Genomic DNA, 13,329 nt, shown 5'->3' on the forward strand with positions numbered 1-13,329 from the left:
TCATGAACCAGTAGCAAAAATCTGATCCCAAACCAACCTCTGGTTCTTCTCAACAAGGACCAGTTGAAAAATCTTCACCAAAAAGGATACTCAGATCCCAAAAACCCCAACCAAACCCGCCCCTCCTCCTAGAAAAAGAAGATTTCTACAGGAAATTTCAGACTCTAAATCAGATGAAGAGATATTCCTCCTCCTCCACCAGCAAAGAAAACTGAGAAAGAAAATAAAGCCAACCTCTTACTACTGTCTGACTGTGGAACCACCTCAGTCAGAGGATCCTGAACAAGCCTTGATTCCATTCTCTGATCAATCTGCAGAGCCCCTATTGATTGAACCTCTTTCTGCAATGCCACTTGATATTGCTGCAGCTGACAAACAAATGTTAGAGTCAACCCTCTGATCAAATGATCAGACAGAGGGAAACAAGTCTGTTGAAGAAGAATTGCAGCTGATACTGATATATCAGAAAAACCCTCTGATGCACCAAGCAAATCAGAGGATGCACAAATAGAAATGGTACTCCAGCTAATCCAGGATTCTCTGGTTCAACCTGAAGATATTATTGCAGCTCCTGCTCAGGAGATTCCCATGGCTGAAAACTCTGAGGCAGCTACTGAAGCTCTGGAGTCACATACTCTGAGTGTTTTTCTTGCAGACATTGATGATGATGAAGGAACAGAAGTTACATCAACTCCCTTTCAAGCTCCTGGTCTTACACTCTATAATCTCTGAGCAAGTCAGAGAAACTACACCCAGAAAGGGTTGATTCCCCAATCAAGGCACTGTCACTAGTCAGGGAATCCACTCCTTATATAGCTCCTGCAGTTCCAGGTTCTCCACTTCCATCCTCTGAGCCTGCCAGAAGGAGAATCTGCCACTTATCTTATAATCACAGGATGTGCAGAACCACATCACCTTCTGTTGAAGACAGACTTACTTCTATTGAAGCCACTCAGGCTTCAATGCATTATACTCTAGCAATTTGAGTGCTTCTGGGGCACAACTGGTAACAGGTTCTCACCTCTGCTGATGTCAAAAAGGGGGAGAAAACATCCAAAGACAAATGCAAACCTGATCAGCAAATAAAAAGGAAAAAGCCAGATGATGAGGAGGAAGAAAAAGGGGAGATGAACAAACAGCAAAAGCTGCTTGCAGGATCAAAGAACAAGAAGAAACGTAGTAAAGAAGCAGCAAGCTCTGAGAGAACCACCACTCAGGAATCTCAAAAACAGAAATCTATGAAATGACTGTTATAACTCAAGCTCAGAGTATAGCAAAGCAGTCAGAGATTCAGATCTATATCTAAAGAGATAAATCTTGTGAACTCTGAGGTGGAAAAGAAGAAAGAAAAATTGATTGCTGAAGCTGAAAAGTTGATGAAGCTGCAGACCCTGAGTCTCAGAAATTTTTCAAACTCTGAAGTTCAGAGGCAGAGAAACCACTCTCTTCTATAAATCTCCTTCCTTGCAAAGCAATTGAGTTAAGCTATGGCAAAGGAAAATCTTTGAAAAGAAAATCCAGGAGTAGATATTGAGGCCATCAGACTTGAAGAAGAAAGATTGGCTGCTGAGAAGAAGAAGATCAGCAAAACAAAGTCTGATGAGCAAAGACAGATTACTGATTCCTCTCAGAAACAGAAGATTCCAAAGCAAAAGGGAATAGTAATCAGTGAGGTGAACTACACTGATATCAACAGACCAAGAACCAGATCTCAAACTCTGTCTGAGTCTGACTCAAAAGACAAAGGAAAGAAACCAGTTGATGTAGTTCCTCCAGTTCCTACTATGCCAAAGAGTCAATAATCACATTAGCACCAGAGAATCCTACTAAGAGGATGATCAAGCTGAGCAAGAATATACACATAATTCTAATGTCTCTGATCAAGCAGAAGGAAAGGAAGCTGGATTGGTCAGAAGAAGAAAAGGTGATTCAAGTCAATTCCTGAGAAAACTTTAACCTCTGACATTGCTCAAGTTAAAGTTCCAGTAACTCAAGAGGATTGGAGACACTAAAGTTTCCTGGTTGAAATTAAACTCTGAGAAGACTCAAGATGATCAGAAGAAAAAGAGTTTATATGGGAGTCTTGGTACAAATTTATACAAGGAAAGTCCAATGCTCACCAGAGTAGAACTCATGGTACCAGAGGGAAAGAAGCTTATGACTCAACTGTCTTGGTCACAGAAAAGAAAGATTCAAACAGGCTCAGCAACTACTTTCAAGATCCTATCCCCTGACTGAAAAGTAGGAGAAGCTGTTACACAAAGGATCTTGACAAAGTTGAGTCAGTACAGATTTTGATGGACACTCTATGGGCCAGAAGATAAAGAAAAGATTGCTATATTCTGGAATCTGGCAGAGTGTATAGAATCAGAAGCTGATTTTTGCTGAAATCTCTGAGAGAGCTGGAACATTTTCACTACATGTTGGAGATCAAGAATGAAGCTACTCAGAGGTGGTCAGATCTGATGAAGAGAACAATCAGTGAAAAGAGAAGATTCTATGGAAGTAAAGTCTGATGATAAATATTCCACAAATAGCTCAAGATGATGGTTCTGAAATTAGCATGGAAAAGAATAGCTCTGTGATGGAGACTATTGCAAACACCAGAATCTTGGGTTATAACAATGAAGCAGACAGGCCTAGAGTTATTCAGCTGGAGAAGCAATGAAGAAAGCAAGTGAATGCTTTGAGAGCAGCTATCTATCAGACTGGGGATGAAACTGAAGAACTCAGAAATGTCAAGCCCAGATGATCCAGACTTTGAACTGAAGGAAGAAAATCTGATCAACCAGTTTGTCAGAGAAAGCTATGGATATAGGTTGATTTGATAGATAGTTCTGCTGGTTCTGTAAGTTGTAAATAGTCTGTGAATTTATTTATGTTATGCATTTGTCCTTGATTGGTTTTGACATCATCAGTAAATATATAGAACTTGTTCATTCTGACTAATGCACAAGTTGGGGGAGATTGTTACATATTTGATGATGTCACAGGTATCTAACTTGTTTAGTGTGCAGAAGCAAATATCAGAGTTTAGCTGGAAATCAGAGTTTAACGACTGCCAGCTGAATCAGAGTTTAAGCAATGATCAGAGTTTGCAGGCGGCTGATTTTCAGGAGCATATCTGACTAAGTAAGGAAGATAAAGATCAAGAGAGATTGTGCGGATCAGGACAGCAGAAGGATAGCTACTGATTAGATTATTTTAGGAAGCAGATAATTGTAAATCATCAGTAGATATCATGAAACTGGTATATAAACACAGCTTAGGGTTTACTCTATATGAGTTATCAATTGAATATCATTCGTGTACCTAGCAGCTCTTAGTGATAAAATATAAATCACCAAGAGATTATTTGTAAGCTACTGTGATTGTGAATAAGAGTTTAGTTGAATTATTCTCTTATACTGGTGTTCTGTTTTTGATTGTGTTCACTATATTATCTTATATAGTGAGTTTATTCGGCCTAACAAATTCTAATTTACAGCAACAAATTATGATTTCAGTAAGAAAACTACAAGAATTTCGAGCATCAAACTCCAATCGTTGAGCCCTGAATTTCGAGATGGGGCATAGATATGCAAGATTGTTTTTGAGGATGATGGAAGTAGTTAATCAAATATGTACATATGGTGAAGATATCACCCATAAAAAGTCATAAAAAAATAGCTATGAGTTTACCAGAAAATTATGATGGGAGATGGTAAACTTGTTTGAACATGCACAAAGGTACAATTTTAATGGAAACAAGAAGGCAAAAGAAGTTATTCATAATATATTAGTTTCGAATCTGCAAAAATCTTTTAAGTTTTGGGCAACTCATTTAAAATGCTTAATGTGTCACATTTAAATAGTATTGCTGCAAAATCTATGAACATCTTACTAGTAAAAATGGTCCCAACAAAAAGGCGTTGTTAGAAATCGCGATTTTGCTGATGAATGGCCTTGCTATGATCTCCAATAGGTCATACGCCCAACTGCAGAGTCATTGATGTGCACGGATTTGTTTTTGGACTTGGTTGACACCAAGAGTCAACATATATGATGTGTATAAGAGATGTAATTTTGTCAGTGTTCGAAGAAGAAGTAAAGCAAGAAGTTTGGTGGAAGGCATGGAAGAAGAGATCAAACTGATAGAGAAAAATTAAACATGAGAAGTTGTAAAATGTCCAAAATCCTAAAAAGTTATTAGATTGAAAAGGATATACAAAATAATGTTTAGTGTTATGATTTATCATGTAAAAGTTTAGATTAATTTTATAACCATCATTTTCAATGGTTATTATAGATAATTGTTGATGCAGTATAGCCCCAACGGCTTGTGAGAATGTGGAAGGAGATGTTCATGATGATTTGTGGTTGAGTACGAATTTAGCTAATTTCTGATAATAGAATATTACACTAACCAAAATTTGTATACAAGTTACATGTAACAATTTATATACAAGATACATGTAAAAGTTTACATCCATCCATGAGAATATTTAGCAGTTGTTTCGAATGGAGTGAGACCGTATCTGTATGGCCCAAAACTTCAAATATGAGCCTCCTAGTTGCGTCATCAGCACTGACGGGACGCCGCCACTATTCCGCAACATTTGCCATTACTTTTAGCTCCCCTGCAGTTGTAAGGTACAAGATGTTCTACTCGTTGCCTAAGAAGAGCGGCTACAGTGATTGAGTCTACAAAATTTGGCATGGCACATGATTTCAATGTGATAAAAATAGCTCTATATTTTTTGAATTATTCATTTAAGAATCTTTTGTAGCTCTAATATCACACTAACAAATTATATTCTAAAGAACATGTATCATAAGTTTTTTGGAAATGCTCTCAACAAGAGATTTACTAGCATTTCTTTCAAAATTAAAGAACATGTCCCCAAGTATAATGTTAAAAACTAACAATAAAACAGATGCTGAGATATTGAAAACTATTGCATTCTTAATGTAGTAGATGAATTCTGTTTTAGTTTTTAAATAGACCAAGTTTAAGGGAAAAGATCTAGTTGCCTCGTATTCAATTAATAGTAGTGGTCAATAACCTTGGAGGAAGATGATGTTGAACCACCCATCTTAATTCTGGAAGCTGACTACTAGGAAGCATGTGATATATAAGATTCAACCAAAAAATGGACAAAAATATTTTGTTTTGTCATATCTATCTCACATACCTCTGAATTAATTGGAGCACAATCTTCATTGTTTACCAAGTTATTTCTAATGATATCAACACACTTGCAAAACAAAAAAAATCATGGTTAGATATATAATTTTCTAATTCTCAATAACATCTATAATTGAATAAAAAGTACTTTGGATCAAAATTTTATTACTATTAATTTATTAATCCCTTTAGCGAAAAAAATTATAGTCAACTATGTTCATACCTGCTCCACAACCAAACATATCAGGGACATCTCCTTCCCCATTCTCACCCGCTGTTGTGAGAAGACTTGCATCAATACTCATCTACAACAACGAGATGGTTACATAATGCGTCTAAAGTTTACAATAAAAATCATAACAAAAGTTTATGAGTTCTCAAGAAAAAATCTTACATGAATTGAATTACAAAGAATGAGTTGTTATGGATAATTAATTGGTGTTTATTGGAAACAGATGACTACACTGCCAAACACAATTTAGGTTTGTATAGTCTACACGGGGACATAGGGAGAAATCCTGGAATTTAAGCTACACTACTTATGATCTTAGCCGTCCATTACAAATTCTAGATCCTTCTACGATTTTAACGGTCAGGATGATAAAACTAATAATTTAAAATAAATAACACTTTAAAATTATTATTAAGGTGTTTAGTTTTGTTGGAAAAATTTAATATTCATGTTCATTATTATCCTAATATTGATAAAATTATAATTATTTAAAGAGTTAATAAATTAATATAGACAGTGAATTATAATGTTGCTAGCATTAGAAATTCACATTAATATTACATATTCAATAAAATATTATTTTAAATTAAATGATATCTAATGTTATTTAGGGAGTAAAATTAAATTAAAGAGCAATAAGTTATGTTACTTTAAAAAATCTATTTCTTTTACATAATTTTTTATAAAAATTTAATTTGAAAACAAGAATAATACATTACAACAATCCATTTAATATTAATTATTATTTTAAAATTCAAATTAATTTTAAAACGTAAGACAAACTTCTTATAAGCAAATAGGTATTATTTATAACTAACATTAACATCTTAATATAAACGGTATATATTGAACAACAAATAGAAACATGCACTTAAAATATACTCCCTCCGTCTCAATTTATAGGTCCAATTTGGAATAAACACGCATATTAAGAAAAAAGTTGGTTAGGTAGAATCTTATCTCATGTATCATTAATTAGTGCATTGATAAGTGAGAATATAGTTGAGTTTCAAAAAATCACGATAAATATAGGGATTTAGTGCATTGAGAAATGAAAATAATGTTGATTTTCAAAAAAGTCACAATTAATATGTAAATTTATATTGAAAGAAAAGAGAGACAAGTGTTTTGGGACAATTTTTTTTTCCAAAATGGACCTATAAATTGAGACGGAGGGAGTATTAAATAAAAAATAACTGACCATGAAGCCTAAAGCTTAGGAAGAAAGATGTCTTTCAAGTTTTGTGTGATTGTTTTCACTATGTCTGTTTGCGATGTATCTTAGCATTGCTATCTTCTCTCTGTTATTCTGACTTATCACACGTCTTTCTGCTTCTAATTCTAATTTACAGCAACAAATTATGATTTCAGTAAGAAAACTACAAGAATTTCGAGCATCAAACTCCAATCGTTGAGCCCTGAATTTCGAGATGGGGCATAGATGTGCAAGATTGTTTTTGAGGATGATGGAAGTAGTTAATCAACTATGTACATATGGTGAAGATATCACCCAATAAAAAGTCATAGAAAAAATAGCTATGAGTTTACCAGAAAATTATGATGGGAGATGGTAAAACTTGTTTGAACATGCACAAAGGTACAATTTCAATGGAAACAAAGAAGGCAAAAGAAGTTATTCATAATATATTAGTTTCGAAACTGCAAAAATTCTTTTTAAGTTTTGGGCAACTCATTTAAAATGCTTAATGTGTCACATTTAAATAGTATTGCTGCAAAATCTATGAACATCTTACTAGTAAAAATGGTCCCAACAAAAAGGCGTTGTTAGAAATCGCGATTTTGCTGATGGATGGCCTTGCTATGATCTCCAACAGGTCATTCGCCCCAACTGCAGATCATTGATGTGCACGGATTTGTTTTTGGACTTCTCCCAAAAGGCTTCATACTAATTGAGTACTTTGACTCTTTATTTTGGACTTGGTTGACACCCAGAGTCAACATATATGATGTGTATAAGAGATGTAATTTTGTCAGTGTTCGAAGAAGAAGTAAAGCAAGAAGTTTGGTGGAAGGCATGGAAGAAGAGATCAAACTGATAGAGAAAAATTAAACATGAGAAGTTGTAAAATGTCCAAAATCCTAAAAAGTTATTAGATTGAAACAGATATACAAAATAATGTTTAGTGTTATGATTTATCATGTAAAAGTTTAGATTAATTTTATAACCATCATTTTCAATGGTTATTATAGATAATTGTTGATGCAGTATAGCCCCAACGGCTTGTGAGAATGTGGAAGGAGATGTTCATGATGATTTGTGGTTGAGTACGAATTTAGCTAATTTCTGATAATAGAATATTACACTAACCAAAATTTGTATACAAGTTACATGTAACAATTATATACAAGATACATGTAAAAGTTTACATCCATCCATGAGAATATTTAGCAGTTGTTTCGAATGGAGTGAGACCGTATCTGTATGGCCCGAAACTTCAAATATGAGCCTCCTAGTTGCGTCATCAGCACTGACGCGACGCCGCCACTATTCCGCAACATTTGCCATTACTTTTAGCTCCCCTGCAGCTGTAAGGTACAAGATGTTCTACTCGTTGCCTAAGCAGAGCGGCTACAGTGATTGAGTCTACAAAATTTGGCATGGCACATGATTTCAATGTGATAAAAATAGCTCTATATTTTTTGAATTATTCATTTAAGAATCTTTTGTAGCTCTAATATCACACTAACAAATTATATTCTAAAGAACATGTATCATAAGTTTTTTGGAAATGCTCTCAACAAGAGATTTACTAGCATTTCTTTCAAAATTAAAGAACATGTCCCCAAGTATAATGTTAAAAACTAACAATAAAACAGATGCTGAGATATTGAAAACTATTGCATTCTTAATGTAGTAGATGAATTCTGTTTTAGTTTTTAAATAGACCAAGTTTAAGGGAAAAGATCTAGTTGCCTCGTATTCAATTAATAGTAGTGGTCAATAACCTTGGAGGAAGATGATGTTGAACCACCCATCTTAATTCTGGAAGCTGACTACTAGGAAGCATGTGATATATAAGATTCAACCAAAATGTGGACAAAAATATTTTGTTTTGTCATATCTATCTCACATACCTCTGAATTAATTGGAGCACAATCTTCATTGTTTACCAAGTTATTTCTAATGATATCAACACACTTGCAAAACAAAAAAATCATGGTTAGATATATAATTTTCTAATTCTCAATAACATCTATAATTGAATAAAAAGTACTTTGGATCAAAATTTTATTACTATTAATTTATTAATCCCTTTAGCGAAAAAAATTATAGTCAACTATGTTCATACCTGCTCCACAACCAAACATATCAGGGACATCTCCTTCCCCATTCTCACCCGCTGTTGTGAGAAGACTTGCATCAATACTCATCTACAACAACGAGATGGTTACATAATGCGTCTAAAGTTTACAATAAAAATCATAACAAAAATTTTATGAGTTCTTAGAAAAAATCTTACATGAATTGAATTACAAAGAATGAATTGTTCTGGAAAATTAATTTGGGTTTATTGGCAACAGATGACTACACTGCCGCACACAATTTAGGTTTGTATAGTCTACACAGGGACATAGGGAGAAATCCTGGAATTTAAGCTACACTACTTATGATCTTAGCCGTCCATTACAAATTCTAGATCCTTCTACGATTTTAACGGTCAGGATGATAAAACTAATAATTTAAAATAAATAACACTTTAAAATTATTATTAAGGTGTTTAGTTTTGTTGGAAAAATTTAATATTCATGTTCATTATTATCCTAATATTGATAAAATTATAATTATTAAAAAGTTAATAAATTAATATAGACAGTGAATTATAATGTTGCTAGCATTAGAAATTCACATTAATATTACATATTCAATAAAATATTATTTTAAATTAAATGATATCTAATGTTATTTAGGGAGTAAAATTAAATTAAAGAGCAATAAGTTATGTTACTTTAAAAAAATCTATTTCTTTTACATAATTTTTTATAAAAATTAATTTGAAAACAAGAATAATACATTACAACAATCCATTTAATATTAATTATTATTTTAAAATTCAAATTAATTTTAAAACGTAAGACAAACTTCTTATAAGCAAATAGGTATTATTTATAACTAACATTAACATCTTAATATAAACGGTATATATTGAACAACAAATAGAAACATGCACTTAAAATATATTAAATAAAAAATAACTGATCATGAAGCCTAAAGCTTAGGAAGAAAAGATGTCTTTCAAGTTTTGTGTGATTGTTTTCACTATGTCTGTGTGCGATGTATCTTAGCATTGCTATCTTCTCTCTGTTATTCTGACTTATCACACGTCTTTCTGCTTCTAATTCTAATTTACAGCAACAAATTATGATTTCAGTAAGAAAACTACAAGAATTTCGAGCATCAAACTCCAATCGTTGAGCCCTGAATTTCGAGATGGGGCATAGATATGCAAGATTGTTTTTGAGGATGATGGAAGTAGTTAATCAACTATGTACATATGGTGAAGATATCACCCAATAAAAAGTCATAGAAAAAATAGCTATGAGTTTACCAGAAAATTATGATGGGAGATGGTAAAACTTGTTTGAACATGCACAAAGGTACAATTTCAATGGAAACAAAGAAGGCAAAAGAAGTTATTCATAATATATTAGTTTCGAAACTGCAAAAATTCTTTTTAAGTTTTGGGCAACTCATTTAAAATGCTTAATGTGTCACATTTAAATAGTATTGCTGCAAAATCTATGAACATCTTACTAGTAAAAATGGTCCCAACAAAAAGGCGTTGTTAGAAATCGCGATTTTGCTGATGGATGGCCTTGCTATGATCTCCAACAGGTCATACGCCCCAACTGCAGATCATTGATGTGCACGGATTTGTTTTTGGACTTCTCCCAAAAGGCTTCATACTAATTGAGTATTTTGACTCTTTATTTTGGACTTGGTTGACACCCAGAGTCAACATATATGATGTGTATAAGAGATGTAATTTTGTCAGTGTTCGAAGAAGAAGTAAAGCAAGAAGTTTGGTGGAAGGCATGGAAGAAGAGATCAAACTGATAGAGAAAAATTAAACATGAGAAGTTGTAAAATGTCCAAAATCCTAAAAAGTTATTAGATTGAAACGGATATACAAAATAATGTTAAGTGTTATGATTTATCATGTAAAAGTTTAGATTAATTTTATAACCATCATTTTCAATGGTTATTATAGATAATTGTTGATGCAGTATAGCCCCAACGGCTTGTGAGAATGTGGAAGGAGATGTTCATGATGATTTGTGGTTGAGTACGAATTTAGCTAATTTCTGATAATAGAATATTACACTAACCAAAATTTGTATACAAGTTACATGTAACAATTTATATACAAGATACATGTAAAAGTTACATCCATCCATGAGAATATTGAGCAGTTGTTTCGAATGGAGTGAGACCGTATCTGTATGGCCCGAAACTTCAAATATGAGCCTCCTAGTTGCGTCATCAGCACTGACGGGACGCCGCCACTATTCCGCAACATTTGCCATTACTTTTAGCTCCCCTGCAGCTGTAAGGTACAAGATGTTCTACTCGTTGCCTAAGCAGAGCGGCTACAGTGATTGAGTCTACAAAATTTGGCATGGCACATGATTTCAATGTGATAAAAATAGCTCTATATTTTTTGAATTATTCATTTAAGAATCTTTTGTAGCTCTAATATCACACTAACAAATTATATTCTAAAGAACATGTATCATAAGTTTTTTGGAAATGCTCTCAACAAGAGATTTACTAGCATTTCTTTCAAAATTAAAGAACATGTCCCCAAGTATAATGTTAAAAACTAACAATAAAACAGATGCTGAGATATTGAAAACTATTGCATTCTTAATGTAGTAGATGAATTCTGTTTTAGTTTTTAAATAGACCAAGTTTAAGGGAAAAGATCTAGTTGCCTCGTATTCAATTAATAGTAGTGGTCAATAACCTTGGAGGAAGATGATGTTGAACCACCCATCTTAATTCTGGAAGCTGACTACTAGGAAGCATGTGATATATAAGATTCAACCAAAAATGTGGACAAAAATATTTTGTTTTGTCATATCTATCTCACATACCTCTGAATTAATTGGAGCACAATCTTCATTGTTTACCAAGTTATTTCTAATGATATCAACACACTTGCAAAACAAAAAAAATCATGGTTAGATATATAATTTTCTAATTCTCAATTACATCTATAATTGAATAAAAAGTACTTTGGATCAAAGTTTTATTACTATTAATTTATTAATCCCTTTAGCGAAAAAAATTATAGTCAACTATGTTCATACCTGCTCCACAACCAAACATATCAGGGACATCTCCTTCCCCATTCTCACCCGCTGTTGTGAGAAGACTTGCATCAATACTCATCTACAACAACGAGATGGTTACATAATGCGTCTAAAGTTTACAATAAAAATCATAACAAAAATTTTATGAGTTCTTAGTAAAAATCTTACATGAATTGAATTACAAAGAATGAATTGTTCTGGAAAATTAATTTGGGTTTATTGGCAACAGATGACTACACTGCCGCACACAATTTAGGTTTGTATAGTCTACACAGGGACATAGGGAGAAATCCTGGAATTTAAGCTACACTACTTATGATCTTAGCCGTCCATTACAAATTCTAGATCTTCTACGATTTTAACGGTCAGGATGATAAAACTAATAATTTAAAATAAATAACACTTTAAAATTATTATTAAGGTGTTTAGTTTTGTTGGAAAAATTTAATATTCATGTTCATTATTATCCTAATATTGATAAAATTATAATTATTCAAAAGTTAATAAATTAATATAGACAGTGAATTATAATGTTGCTAGCATTAGAAATTCACAGTAATATTACATATTCAATAAAATATTATTTTAAATTAAATGATATCTAATGTTATTTAGGGAGTAAAATTAAATTAAAGAGCAATAAGTTATGTTACTTTAAAAAATCTATTTCTTTTACATAATTTTTTCTAAAAAATTAATTTGAAAACAAGAATAATACATTACAACAATCCATTTAATATTAATTATTATTTTAAAATTCAAATTAATTTTAAAACGTAAGACAAACTTCTTATAAGCAAATAGGTATTATTTATAACTAACATTAACATCTTAATATAAACGGTATATATTGAACAACAAATAGAAACATGCACTTAAAATATATTAAATAAAAAATAACTGATCATGAAGCCTAAAGCTTAGGAAGAAAAGATGTCTTTCAAGTTTTGTGTGATTGTTTTCACTATGTCTGTGTGCGATGTATCTTAGCATTGCTATCTTCTCTCTGTTATTCTGACTTATCACACTTCTTTCTGCTTCTAATTCTAATTTACAGCAACAAATTATAATTTCAGTAAGAAAACTACAAGAATTTCGAGCATCAAACTCCAATCATTGAGCCCTGAATTTCGAGATGGGGCATAGATGTGCAAGATTGTTTTTGATGATGATGGAATTAGTTAATCAACTATGTACATATGGTGAAGATATCACCCAATAAAAAGTCATAGAAAAAATAGCTACGAGTTTACCAGAAAATTATGATGGGAGATGGTAAAACTTTTTTGAACATGCACAAAGGTACAATTTCAATTGAAACAAAGAAGGCAAAAGAAGTTATTCATAATATATTAGTTTCGAAACTGCAAAAATTCTTTTTAAGTTTTGGGCAACTCATTTAAAATGCTTAATGTGTCACATTTAAATAGTATTGCTGCAAAATCTATGAACATCTTACTAGTAAAAATGGTCCCAACAAAAAGGCGTTGTTAGAAATCGCGATTTTGCTGATGGATGGCCTTGCTATGATCTCCAACAGGTCATTCGCCCCAACTGCAGATCATTGATGTGCACGGATTTGTTTTTGGACTTC

Source organism: Daucus carota, chromosome 4, assembly GCF_001625215.2.
Source record: "Daucus carota subsp. sativus chromosome 4, DH1 v3.0, whole genome shotgun sequence".
NCBI classification, from domain to species: Eukaryota; Viridiplantae; Streptophyta; class Magnoliopsida; order Apiales; family Apiaceae; genus Daucus; species Daucus carota.